Consider the following 11,349-nt stretch of genomic DNA (forward strand, 5'->3'; position numbering starts at 1 on the left):
GAAAAATAAAACAGGTAACATTTTACTAGTCTGGGTTACAAACCTAGTAACATGCATGAATCTGACTTTATTTTACTTATTAACTATCTTAATCAGAATGTTGAGACAAAATGAGTAAGAAAAGGAGATCCTAAAGCAGTATAGTTTTTCTAACCTGACACTGAAAGGTTGGTATTAAGATCACTGAAAACCAGATGACAGAAAGAGAGGTCTACAGCTGACAGACACTTAACCTGGGGAGCAGTTGTCTATGACTCACAAACTATTTATAGTCATGAAGAGGAATCAACTTAAGACTTGGCTGTAATGCACAGATCTAACCCAGCAGTAGATCTCCAGCATGGAGATATCAAAATTTATATTTTAAGAAGATGCACCATATAGTTAAATATATAAATTCATTGCTTCCAAGGCACATTAAACCTGCTAAAACAGACAAATGGAACATTATGTCTCATTTTAATAGCACTGAATACCTACCTCACTATTTAAAGAGCTTTTTTACAATATTGGCACATCTAAAAAAGCCAACCATTCAGAATCCAGTCATCCTTTTATGGAGCAAGCATAGATAGTAGATAAAACAAATTTACAAAGCTGACACATCATAATAGACATCTAGGGTTAGCCGGGTTGGCCATATAGCAAATCCAATAACATCCAGACAATGATACCTTTATTGGTACAACCAAAATGCACAATTGCATGTTGCAAGCTTTCAAAGTCACACTGGCTTCTTCATCAGGCAAACAGGAGAAAAAAATTGAAGATGTTAGTCATAGGCCTGTATTTTCTGTTTCTGTCCTTAGTTCAGATGGTAGGGAGGGCTATCTGCAGGCTGGCACCTCCCCCTTTCGCCATGTGGTCACTGATAGATTTTCAAAGTCAAGGGAGTTTAATGTCCATTTGCAAATCAAAGAAGATGTTTTCTTAGAATCCAACATACTGAATTCCAAGGCATTTGGCAAAGAGTACATCAATGAACATGGAAGGTACATATACAATTACTAAGCTGTATTTCCCCTGCCTCACTATAAGAACGTCTCACGCTGGCCTTCACTCTTTCTAAGGCTGGGTAGCCATTGAGATGGATGCCAGTAGGATTGATAAATCTAGGTGTTACGGCAGTACTGTACCATCTACAATTTATGGTGAATTTTATTAATACAGTCGGTCCACCCCACAGGCAGGCTTGCCTTCCACAGCTCTGAGCTTATGCAGAAAGCAAGCCCCTGCAGGAGTAATGGGGTGTGCGCACTGCGCATGTGAGCCCTATTATTTTCAATGGGGCTTGAGCATATGCTCTTTTCCCCATACGTTGGGGGGGGGGGGGGGCTCCAGAACAGATCCCCTGTGTATGGGGAGGGCGGACTGTATATGTTATTTAATTTAACATTATTCCTATACAATAAGAATGTGAATTATGAATGATAGACAGTGTCAAATACTGATTATTTCATACTTGAGGTGGGAATGGGGAATAGGCCAATACTATTTTGTTGCACAATGGCTGAAGTGGCACTCCCTTGCAATGTGCAGATCACCTAATGATAATGATAAGCAAAAAGGTATCAGCAGCTTGTATAATTAGTGGAGGGTGGGGGGAGAGACAATCTAGAGAGCATGGCTGACCTTCTGTTTCACCTTTCTGTTTCTTTCTTTGATCTATGTACTCAAGCTTTTTTTGCGTCTTTCCTGTCTGCAGAGGTCATTTCCCCCTTCTCCCAAAAGTTAGCTAGTCTTTTCTCTCTCTTTATCTGTGAACGAGGCTTCCACTTCATCATGGATGCTAGACAACTTACACACATGAGAGCCAGCCTTAGGGGCTTATCTATTCAAGTTTAGGCTGCCATGATGATGCCGACGCAACATACTAGGGTTGCGGGGCATGCGGTTGCTCCGCCCCACGCAACCCTAGTACATGGCCAGGCTGGCGCAAGGCACTGGACTGGACCGCACATTAGATAATTTTCTTTTGTCTATCTCTTTTCCTATCCCAAAATGGATTTCCTTAAACAATTAATGTATTTTTTCCTTTAATCTTACAAGAGCATCTTCTGTATTTTCTACCACAAGCTAATATTGCAATAGTTTTGTTGCACTCTGCTTGATATAGAAACCAAATTTGTAAGAACATTCTGAATCTCCAAAATATTGTGGCAATGTTTTTAACATATCCTGCAACATGTTGCTAGATTTCTCTTCCTGGATGTATATATGTGTATGTCTGTGACCTCAAAATCTAGCTCACTGTTTTTTAGCATTGCTTAACATTAAAAAATACAAAAAAACCAAACATTATAGTATTGTTCTTATTTGGATTTTCCTAATTATCTGCATTTATCTATAGCTAATAAACTTACAGAGAAGACTGGCAGGAAGGAAAAGAATGGAAATCATAATGAAGCACAGAAGGAAGGTTATACATATTTATAGTATGTTGATCTGGAAATATGAGAGAGATCAGTGGACCAACTTCACATGTAGAGAGGCAGCTTTGAAAACTGAAAAATTGGTTCAACTATTCAAATTACAGCAAGGAAAAGAGAAGTGGTTGATAATTTATTTGATGGATTCCAAGACTAAATGGATGAATTATCTCAGCAGGTAACAGTGGTAGATAATAGGGTCTACCACACTGAGTATTAAGTTGACACATGTAGCCTCATTCAATATTAGCCATCATCCCACCAAAAGGAGCAGTACAAAAGAATCAGGATGTTTTTCTGAACTCAAAACTTGGCAGAGCAAAAGGAAGATATGCTAGTAGTGCCAAACACACAAACTCACAGAGGAAGCATGCAAGATGAAAGTGCTGCCCAACCTCCAAGTACCCTTCCAGGAAAAGTCTTGCTCATAAACTTTGTGTTTCACCTTCAAAATAATTTTAGCTTTAACATCCTCATACTTGGGGCTATCACTGCATCATTTTTTGTCGTGGAATACTCACTGAATGCTATCCAGAAAGCATAAGTCAGCTCAGCTGCAATAACATGTTTCTTTTCTTTTACTAAAGGGAACCTATACGTTCCATCTGCCTTGAAAGTGTTTAATGCTAAGTCTGTTGCACAACTTTTATATGCTTCTAATATTTGGATAGGGGGAGTGTCATCTGAAATTGATAGGCGACAGACAACATTTCTAAGGACCCTTCTTCAGCTCCCCATCTGTGTCCCAAATTCGGTGTTATTATTGGAGACAGGCCAAAGCCCTCTCTTGACAAGGGCCTGGTGGTATGCTCTAAAGCTCTGGCTGCATGTTGGTGTCTTTGGGGTTGGTTCAGGTTTGCTTGCATACCTGCCCCAGGGCAATTATATAAGTAGCTGGTACAAACATCTCGCAGAAAAAGTAGCTTTGACTGGTGTTTCTTCTTCACTTCTCTCTAATTTGGGATTGGAGATTGTTCTTAAACCTCTCAAGCAGAGACTGCAGGACACATTTTTTTGCATTCTGTGTTATCGCTCCTACGTAAGCTGCTCACCTAGAGTTCTGAATATATATTACACCAGGCCTTTTCAATTAGCTGACATAGGCGGGGTACAGACCGCCCAAAAAGGGCGGCCTGACGGCACCTGCTTTTCCACCAGAGGGAAGCTTCAGCTGCCCCTTGTAATAATATAGAAGCTATGTCGATGAAGCATATTTTTGTCCTGTAGCTTTTATAATGAGGCAAGCCAGAATTTGATTATTTCACTATTGAGAAAATTTGTTGGATGTTCTGACCAATTCCATACATATCAGGTTCTTGTTGGAGGATAACTCCCTAAATGTAATGTTGGCTGTTGCTAAATTTCTCTCAGAGGCAAAGAAGATTAGAGCTCTTTGTGTGTTTTAGATAAAAGCTGATAATAACTGTTTTCTTGTTTTTATTGTACTGTTTATCCCTTTGGGATGTTGTTTTTAATTTTATGATTGAGTCTCTTACTGGATCTGTTGATTGTAATGAAAGATGATAATGACGATAATTTTAGCTTTAGCTTTTACATCCTGCAAATTCTGAAGTTGCTTATTAATAAAGATTGGTTAATGGGTTAGTAAGTGCAAAACCTAGCACCAACTTCAATCATTGAAACAATCTCACTGGATAAAACCAACTAGTCTAGTCTTCTGTTCCCACAGTGACCAACCAGATGCCCTGGTAGGAAATCCACAAACAAGTCATGATTAATGGCTTCCTTTTGGTCATGTTACCTAGCAACTGATATTCAACATACTGTCTCTGATACTGGAAGTAATTTATAGACATCACAATTAGTTGATAGCCATTATTCTCTGTCAAATCCCCCTTTAAAAGCATTTAAGTTGATAACTACAACTATGGAGCTCAACAGACAGGTCAGGATAGGAGGGGTCCACGTTTACACACCCACGCAATGGCCCCTGCACCATGGATCCACTACCGCTATGCATCCCTTACCTTTCTCCACTGTCACTTCTACTGAGAAGACTCATGTGGCCAGCTGCCCCGTTCTCGTGTTAACATTCTGTGATGGCAGTCTTCTCAGTACATGTAACAGTGGAGGAGGGTAAGGGGCATATAGGGCCATCCATTTTGCTGAGTATTGTTGCAAAGTTTCCAAGAAGCTCTATGGCAAGCAGTGGGTCATTTTGATCCACACTAAGGCCCCTTTGAGCCAGGATCAGACCGGGGCTGTTGCACTGGCATCTGATCCGCCTGATCTTGTCCTGCATCGTACAAACTGGCAATGTGAGACCAAGGAGAACATAGGCCTTTTGGCCTGGGTGGATAACCCCTAAATCTTGTAATACCTTTGACCATGTGTATTGAGAAATACGTCCTCTCGTTCATGCGATGAAATCTAGCAATTCCAGTTTGTTAAACTGGAAAGCCGCATCCTTTGTTACTTTTAGATACACCAACAATTCTAAGGTAATAGCTTTAGAGAAACATATAACCTCATACACACTAGAAAGACGGTTTTAAGTGGCATGCATGAAGTTATCCAAAGGTAGTTTCTATGGAACACACTCTGACTCTAACTGTAGCAAAAATAATCTTCTGCCCCATGACCTTTGAGAAGCTACACAGACTGACAAAAACACTCCAAACCAAAAGTGTCCTGAATCCCACTTTGTGTGGAGTGGGGGCTGTAAATGTTTAAAAGGTAATTTGCCACTCCTGGATGTTTTCAGGAGATGCAATTTATCTTTTCTTTCTGGTCAGAAAAGGGGTGTTCTGTATCATCTGGAGGGATAGCCTTAGGGGGCTGCATAAAGCTTCAGCGTTTCACTTTTCCCATCCATGGAGTAGACTAGACTTATCTACACAGGCAAAACTTAATTTTCCTTTACCTTGCATATAGAAAAGGAAAGACTGGTAGTAACCTCCCCACTGGAAGGATGACCATAACTCCCTGGAACCCTAGGAACTGGGGAGAGGGAATTCTGGTGTTTTCAGTCAATAAGTATATTTATTTGGCCAAAATACTCTCAGATGATGTATTTTTAAAGGCTAAACCAAGGGGACAAAAAAAAAAAAAAATCCCCCAGTCAGAATTCTTGTTGGCAGGGATGTCATTTCTGATTGCCAGCGAGAAGCGATGCAGTCCATTTGAGATCCAGCAAAACCTAAATTGACCCACCATCCCTCAGCATGTGCCCACCCCTATGTAAGACAAAACTTCCAAGTGTAACCAGTATATAAACAGGGGAAAAAATGATTAAAATGCAGAGAAAGGTAATAGGGAACAGCACTTTGATCAATCAATCAATCAATCATTTATTTATTTTTTTATTTTTATTTATTTACAGTAAGCCATTCTGTTTCACCCAAGGCTTGGGCAAATCACAGGTAGGTGCAATATTTAGTACAGTTAGACATATCAAATAAGGGAGGCACTGTGGTGCAATGGACTACGACACCAGCAGAAAAGGGTTTGAATCCCAGATCAGCCATGGAAAACCACTGGGTAGCTTTTTGTTGTTGTGTGCCTTCAGGTTGCTTCTGACTTTGGGCAAGCCACATTATCTCATCCTAAGAGAAAGTCAGTGACAAACCTGTTCTAAATAAATCTTGCCAAGAAAACCCTAGGATAGGGCTGGCACAGTTGCACATAACCACCACCACCAACACACCAGTAACAGCAAAGTTAAATATCTTAAATTCTATAATTATTATTGTAGGCATTTTAAACAGTATGAAGACTATGGGCTGAAGAACATGGCCTGGAAGGAGCACAACCACAGCCACCTCATGGCCCACTTCCAAAGGTCATCTAAATGCTATGCCCCCAAAGTAGCCAGAATCCCCCTTATTTGGTCCAGGTGTTCCGGGCCACAGTCTTGCATAAACAAGAGTCCTTAGTTGTCTTAATGTGCAGATGTGTTTTTAGCAGTATTTTAATAATCTTCTTTCATGTGATAACTGATTATTTAATTGTGTTAGAACCAAAAAGGTAGAAATTTTTATTATCATGCTCTAAGGTAATTTAAGTCACCAGCACCTATCAAAACATGATAGAGAAAGTCAAGAATCATGCCAGCTCTAGAGTTTAACAGACCAAACCTTTTGAACACTGCCAAACCATCTTTTTTTTAAAAAAAGAGATTTTTTTTTAGTCTTCAGATTTTAAAAAAAAAACCCTCAATTATTTGTATTACTTGAAATAGTACATCTTAGGTTGCCTGTATACCAAAACAGTAGAAATGTCTTTGGTAAATATTTCTTTTCTATAACTGCATATGCACACCAGGAAAGGGTTCAGTACTCAATTTTTTTCTGTTTAACAGGAACTCCAACAGAAAAGGTGTAGAAATTCTGTAAGGAAAAAAGGTTACTGGTCCTATAAGGATAACTGTAATTTCCAGCATGTTTCATCCTAACTGTATCAAATATCAATGAAAAAATTAAACATTTAACATGAATGGTGTGAGGAGGTGAACCAAAACCAAATAAATCTACTTCTTTCAGGATGTTTTTCTCTACTGTTCTTTCAACTAACTCTTGTTAGTATACTGCTGTTAAATGATGATGATCAAATGTCTGGCTAGGCTCCAGCTGTGCTTTGATCAGTGTTACTTACAACAGTACTTCCAATGTATACCTTACTCTTTATTATTTTATAGTAGCATTTGTGGCTCTTTTTGACACCAAAATGTAATATTGGAGCATACATTCTGCTTCCAACTATGATACAAGAAACTTCTTCGTACTAATGAATTATGCTTAGCAGAATCCAAATACTTTGAATTTTTTCCATATTATGTTAATATTTTAAACTTTATAGTATTTCAATTAATTCTACAGTGAACTAACTCTAAATTCAATCGCTACCATAGATGTCAGACATCCCCTTTGAAATAATGATTTAGAAGTATTTAATTCAGATAGCTCTCCAAACTAGGGAGGTTTCCTCATGGTCTGGAAGACTGGAAATGAGCCATGGTCTCATATAACTTCTTTCTTCCTAAGGTTGATAAAAAAAATCAATGTTAAAAAACCCCCAAATAAATCAGATTTCAAAACATTAAAATTAATAAGAGAGAGAGACAAGGTCAAAGATATCAACATGAATACTAATTATATAACTTCTAAATATGTTTTATGAATATGTTAACAACAGTTTATGGAAATCGGAGGTAATTTCAGAGTAATTGCTTTGTGTGTACCCACCTTCTAATGAACCCTGCACCTCTGAATAAACAGTAACATACTTTTACCACAAATGATGACATTGGGCCAGAACACATTGTAGAAAACATACACTTTGACAGCACTTTAACTGCCTGGTTAAATGCTATGGAATCCTGGGAATTGTAGTTTGTGGTAGCACCAGAGCTCTTTGATAGAGATCGCTATATGTCAAAAAAAACAAAACAAAACTACAGTACCCAAAATTCCCTAGCATTGAGCCAGGGCAGCTAAAGCAGTGTCAGGCTGGATAATTTCTGCAGTATGTTTTGGCCCTATGTAGGATTTCTCTCACTAGTCATCTAAACTGATTTAAATAATTAAAACTGAATCCTTCACATAAGTGATTTAAATCACAATTTCAACTTATTTTAATAAAAACCAATCAACCCTGCTCCTTCCACACAGTTCTTCCTGGTTTAATCTACTATTTTCTGGCGTATAAGACTACTTTTTAACCCAGGAAAATCTTCTAAAAAGTTAGGGGTCGTCTTATACGCCGGGTGTTGTCTTATAGGGCAGGTGCTGAAACCTCCAAGCTGGACTGGAACTGGAAAAGTTGGGGGTCGTCTTATACGCCCAGTCGTCTTATACGCCGGAAAATACGGTACTATTATTGTGGCATATAATTAACTTGTGCAGTGTTTGCTCTCCAAACCAGAATGGAAATCTGATTCAAAGACACCATTTCTATTGCTGGTGAGCACACACTAGAGTCGACTAACACCTGGTTCACAAGTCACAGCAAATCATTACAACTACCTGTATACACGACAAAAAGAATGTGCCTGAAAAGGAGAGGAAACATGCAAATGGATGAATTGGCCTAGCATATAAACTGAACTAGCTGGCTTCTGGGAAACTGGATGCTTTCTAAAGTTAACATGTAGCTAGCAAAATAGGACTGACAAGATGAAGATGTTAGCATTAAATATTCTCACATGAGTTCATGAATTATTATTTTTATTGATTCCCCTCTCATAAGTGACCTTCAGTACTGAAGGAATTCAAATGAAGATTAATACCTTTTGAACAGAGCATTTAAAAACGTAGACATCAGAGATAATGAGCCACAGCAAAGGGGATTGCAGGATTTAGGATTATAGCCAGATCAGGTCAGGTTAAAACTGTTACAGCATAAAGGCACTGTGGCACTTCACAACTATACTGAAAATTACTGTTGCTGATTACAGCACATTTCACAGAACAACAGCTATTTACTTTTGATTACAGTAGTAATGTAAGTAGCCAGCATGTATTAAGAACAGCTGGGGATTTTGACAGCACTTGAGATTTTCAACTCTAGTAATTGTTCTAGTAAGTATTTTGCCATGTAAAAGCATGGTTTTAGGAGATAGAGAAGAGTTTCTGTGATTTCTTAAAATGAATTTTTAGAATAGTCTCCATATCACAAATTGTGGATATGGTTCCTTCTTGTCCAAGAGCGGTTCAACTCAATCAGCAGATATTCTGAAGTCTTCTGCTCCAACTTTTATTATTATTCATTAAGTAAAAACTATACCTAACTCTAAAACAGTCCTTACTACCATGAACCTTTGACAGGGAAGCATGAGAAAAGAAATCCCCCAAGAGGATATTGCTTCTTCTATCGTTGTCTCACTCATAATTCAGACTCACTGTCCACAAAGCAGAAACATGTCCTTTTTGTTTAGGTTGCTCTGTAAAGCACCATACAGGGATGCATTAATGCTGATTTGAACTAGATTTATTTTTTGAGTGGAAGTGCCCCCAGAGGGAGTTCTGTTCAGAATACTCCTGCACATAGAACAAAGAGATATTGATTCTCCTACTTTGTTGCCCCCAGAATCCGCTCTGTTTCAGAGGACCTTCAAAACTCTAGAGTAGATTTTTAAGGAACATGAGAGTGGGGAATTAGTGAAGGTTAAACAATTTACTTTTATGAAACAGTAAGAAAAGAACCGTAATCTCTAATATTAATTACAGAATTCTACAGTTTTACCATGACATCCTTCATGAATTAAAACCAGTCCTTTTCTCAATGCCCAACAGGGTTCCTATCAGTGGTTCTCAACCTTCCTAATGCCTCAACCCTTTAATACAGTTCCTTATGTTGTGGTGACTCCCAACCATAAAATTGTGGTGTCTCGGTTCCTAAGACCATTGGAAATATATGTTTTCCAACAGTCTTAGGTGACCCCTGTGAAAGGGTCGTTTGACCCCCCCAAGGGGTTGTGACCCACAGGCTGAGAACCGCTGGTTTATATGAACCAATTCTGTGTCCTGTGAAACAAAGTGATGCATAAACTAGGCAAACAGGGTAAATGCAAAACTAAGTGAATCCTTGGTTGAATCAGATTATTAAAAGAGAATAAACAGAATCAGGCACTTAATTGGGCAGTGTGCAGGATTGGGTTTGGGAGGCCCCACTCATAACAAGTTCAGAAACTTTTCTAGTTTGATATTTTCTATATTGCTGTATGGAAACACATAATTCTATGATCTGAAGACATTTCTGAGTACCACAAAAAAAAAAATGCAGTCGTCTCTCTGTATCCATGGATTTTTTTTTATCAGATTCAACCATCCACAGCTTGAAATTATTTTTAATATATATATAAATTCCAAAAGCAAACCTTGATTTTACGTTTTTATACAAGGGAACCATTGTACTATATCACTGTACTTAATAGAAATTAAGAATCCATGGATTTGGGTATCCACGGGAAGTCTTGGAATCAAATACTGTGGATACAAAGGGTCCATTGTATTATTGCGCATCAGTCCAGAGAGGGATACAAAATCATTTCTAAAGATCCGAACTCCACCAATCAATGGTCAGAAAAATGGAGAAGGTTCAACAATCCCACCAAAATCTCTCCAACTTTGTAACATACAGTGGTCCTTGGTATCCGCTAGGGTTCGATTCCAGGATCCCCCTCCCCCCAATACCAAAATCTGTGGATGCTCGTCTCATTATATATAATGGCATAATAAAATGCTGGCCCTTATATAAAATGGCAAATTCAAGGTTTGTTTGTTGGAACACACACACACACATACACTTTTGTTTTCAAGCTGTGGATGGTTGAATCCATGGATAAAAATTCTCTGGATAAGGAGGGCCAAGTGTGCAACAATCTGCAAGTCACTTTTGCCTTGGCTACTGTGAATGTTCATGATTAAGCAATTAGGAAAAGACTGAACAAGAACAGCATTCATGTGAGGGTAGCCAGGAGGAAAGAAATGCTCTCTAAAAGAACACTGCTGCCTATCTAAAGTTTGCTAAAGATGACAGATTATCCCCTAGACTTCTGGGCTAATTTTCTCTAGATTGATAATACAGAACATTTTGGTCTTAATAAGAATCATTACATTTGGAGGTTTCACCAAGCAGAAGAACCTAATCCCAATTATCAAGCATGGCAATGGGAATGTGACAGCTTCTTTTTGCTTTCTCAGGACCCTGATCAGCTTGCCATCATTGACACAGCTATTGATTCGGTAACATTGGGCCCATACAGACAGGCCAAAATAAAGTTGCTTCAGGTCACTTTGGAGTTATGCTGTTTAAATGCTGCAAGCTTCTTAAGAAGCTGGAAGCCACAACAATGCCATGCTCCAGTCCTAAGGACTGCAATGTAGCTTTGGCGCAGCTTCTGGCCTCTTAGACCGCATGCATCATTTAAACAGCATACCTCCAAAGTGACCTGAAGCAG

The sequence above is a fragment of the Sceloporus undulatus genome, chromosome 1 (genome assembly GCF_019175285.1).
Source record: "Sceloporus undulatus isolate JIND9_A2432 ecotype Alabama chromosome 1, SceUnd_v1.1, whole genome shotgun sequence".
Taxonomy (NCBI): Eukaryota; Metazoa; Chordata; class Lepidosauria; order Squamata; family Phrynosomatidae; genus Sceloporus; species Sceloporus undulatus.